Here is a 3,311-nt window from a genome sequence, read left to right as displayed (position 1 = left end):
CCCTCCTCCTCCTCCTCCTCCTCCTCCTCCTCCTCCTCCTCCTCCTCCTCCTCCTCCCATCCTCCTCGATCTGGTTCAGGCTGGGAGTGGAGGAAGGCCGGCCATGGTGAATGTCCACGAAGGACCAGACTCGCTGCCTGCCGTCGGTGAGGGAGGTGAGAACGTGTGAGCCATCGGAGGAGGAGCAGACGCAGTTGACGTTGGTCGACGTCTTGACAACTTCGTTGAAGTTTCTCTGTGTATCCCATGCGCACATCTCGAGGCTCCCGAAGACAAGAAGGATGCGTCCTCCCTCCCCCATCACCCCGCAGTGGTGTATCCTCCAACTCCTCAGCTCCTCTCCCGGCATCTTCGTCGCTTCCTCGCTGTCTACAGCCACCGTATCCCCAAAGATGCTCCTTACCACCGATTCCACTCGCTTCCTCCTGAACTTGAACTTGGGAGTAGCTGGTTTCTCCTCCGCCTCCTCCACCTCCGACGACCCCTTGAGCAGCTTCATGCTTCCTGACTTCACCAGCGACCGGTAGCGCATGATCTTTGCCTTCTCCTCCGCTTCTTCTGCGTTATCCTCGCTCTCTTCTTCCCCCTCCTCGATCCCCAGCAGACTTTTACTTCCTCCTTGTTTCCTCCCACTCCTCTCCTCCTCCCCATCGCTCCGCTTCCCCTCTTCGCTCTTGGCGTCCTTGGCTCCTTCTCCCACCGACCAGCAGCGGACGAAGCCGACGCCGGCGGCGAGCAGGCGAACGTCGTCGAGATAGCACCAGTGAGCATGCGAGTTCTCCGTAAGGACCTGAACCTGTAGGATGATGGGACCGCTTGCGTCCCATAGCCGGATAGTCTTGTCGGAGGAGGAAGAGGCGAATCTGTGCATGCAGAAGTTGATGCAGTTGACTCGCGCGGTGTGGCCATGAAGGGGAGGGGAGAGGGAGGAGCTGATACGATGAAGGGAACTCTCCTGCGCGATCCAAAGCGGCTGGATCTCTCCGTTTGCTGTCCCGAGGAGGATGAGACGTCCCCTGTCCAGCTGCTGGGAGAGAGAGGAGCAAGAGATTACGTTGCTCTTATCCTCCTGCCCACGGGAGAGCTCCAGCAAGACCGAAGATCTCCTCCTCTCCTTCCTCCCCTGCTGCGGGGACGATGGATGCCATAGCTGGCACACCTGGCAGCGGTAGGTCTTGAGCTCGGAGAAGGAGGAGGAGGAGGATTTCATAGGATCGCAAAGGAGGATTTCGCTGCTCTGGAAGGGAGAGAGCTGGAGCAAAGGAACGAGCAGCAGCCCTTCGTGCTCCACCCTCCATAGGATGACGTTGGCGGTGGAGCAGGTGAGAAGGTGGAGGGAGGAGGAGGAGGAGGAGGAGGAGGAGGAGCGAGAGGAGGGCAGGAGGTTGTCGATGAACTCTAGCCCGCAGATCCTGCTGCTGTCTGCTCGCCAGGAGAACTTCTTCTGCATGAGATCGGTGAGGATGACAACGGTCCCGTCCTCGCACCCGAGAGCATACAGCATGCTGATGGCTCGCTGCACCATCGCGTTCCTCAGCACTTTCTTCTTCATGACGATGTTGACTTGCGAGAACAGCTGCGGCTGTTGCGCGTGCTCCTCCCTGACCGCGAAGCGATGGAAGGCTCCTGGTTCCATGTGCAGGTTCTGCTGCTGCCGCATCAGCTCCACGATGGCGGAGGCGTGGAAGGGCTTGAAGAGGAGGTGAATGTTGAAGAGGAGGAGCTGGTACTTCTTGCGCAGAGTCACGAGGAGAGAGGGGTGCAGCTCTAGCTCCCCCACGTTCAAGCTCTCATCCAGCTCCAGGAAGTCCCGCAGCAAGTCTTCCTGCAGCCCGGCGTCGATCTTTTCCTTGAGGAAGGAGGATGAGCACAGGGAGGATCGGAGACTGGACGCGTCGTCGTTGTCCTGCATTATCCTCCTCCTCCTCGCCAGCTGAATCTGCAGAGCTGGGAGCTCGGCGCACTTGTGGAAGGGAGAGATGCGATCATCGTCGCAGGACATGGAAGAGGAAGAGGAGGAGGACGAGGACGAGGAGGAGGGAGGGCGAGGGGAGGAGGAGGAGGAGAAGATGGAGATGAGGAGGAGGCATAGTTTCTCCTCGTTCTTGTCGAAGAAGTCAAGGCGTCTGATGGCATCGGCTATGGCGTTGCTTCTCAGCCGCATGACGCTTGTCTTGCCGTGAACTCGAAAGGTTGTGAAGTTCTTGACCTGGAGAAGGAAGGAAGGAAGAGGAGGAGAAGAGAGGAGAGATGATACGAAGCGAGCAGAGAAGAGCATGGAAGAGGAGGAGGAGGAGGAGGTGATGGTGGTGGTGGAGGAGGGGGAGGAGGAGGAGAGAGGGAAACAAGAAAAAATGTGAGTATAACATGAGTAGCAGGAAAGTACAATCATAACGAGGAGGAGGAAACAAGCTGCATAAGTATAAAGGTAGAAAACATGCGATGTCAACCTCAACAAGAGCAGAGAGAAGAAACAAGACAATCTATCATCATCATTTTCATCTTCATTGTCGTCGTCGTCGTCATCATCATCATCATTATCATCTTCATCATCTTTCAAACAGACACAATGATCGTCACCATGAGCATCGGCAGATCTAGCTTCATATCCTTGACCGTCTCCTCAACCCCCGGCATGTCCACCATGACGTCATACTGCATAGAAGCCAACCTCTCTGTTATCTCCTCAACCAGCTTCGTGTCTTCATCGCACAACATGGAAAACGCTCTTTTGACTACAACCTCCGACAGCCCATGGCGCGATATCGCCAGCATGCACAACCCGAGAAGGGCAAGACGCGGAACTGAATCCTCCCTCATAGTCAAGTTCCCATCCTCCCCGATGGAGAAGAGGTTGGGAATGTAGGCGAAAGTTGCTGATAGGCGCAAGACGTGTAGAGAAGGAACGTGCGAGAAGACGTTGAGCATGCTTCTCCTCTGCGCTGTCGACAGCTCCTGCCCTGTCCTCGTCGCCCAGAAAGTCATCCAGCGCTCCGCCGTCTCCTCCCCCACGTTCATCCAGAGCACGTTCTGTGCTGGGAACCGATCTTGCAGGTGGAGGTTCCACATGCTGCGGGAGCAGGTGAGGAGGACGCGAACGTTCTTGGGGAGAGTGCGAGGGAGCCAGAGGAAGGAGCGAAAGGGGTCAGAGGGCCGAAGATGCTCCAGTCCGTCAAAAATAATGACGATGGGACACTGATGGAGAGGTCAGTGGGAGGAGGAGGAGTAGGAGGATGATGAGGAGGAGGAGGATGATGAAGAGGATGATGTTTTAGTTTAGGAGGAGGAGGAACGAGTACCTACTGTTGAAG

This window comes from Guillardia theta (genome assembly GCF_000315625.1).
Source record: "Guillardia theta CCMP2712 unplaced genomic scaffold GUITHscaffold_79, whole genome shotgun sequence".
In the NCBI taxonomy this organism is placed as follows: Eukaryota; class Cryptophyceae; order Pyrenomonadales; family Geminigeraceae; genus Guillardia; species Guillardia theta.
Note: the sequence above shows the minus strand (reverse complement) of the source record.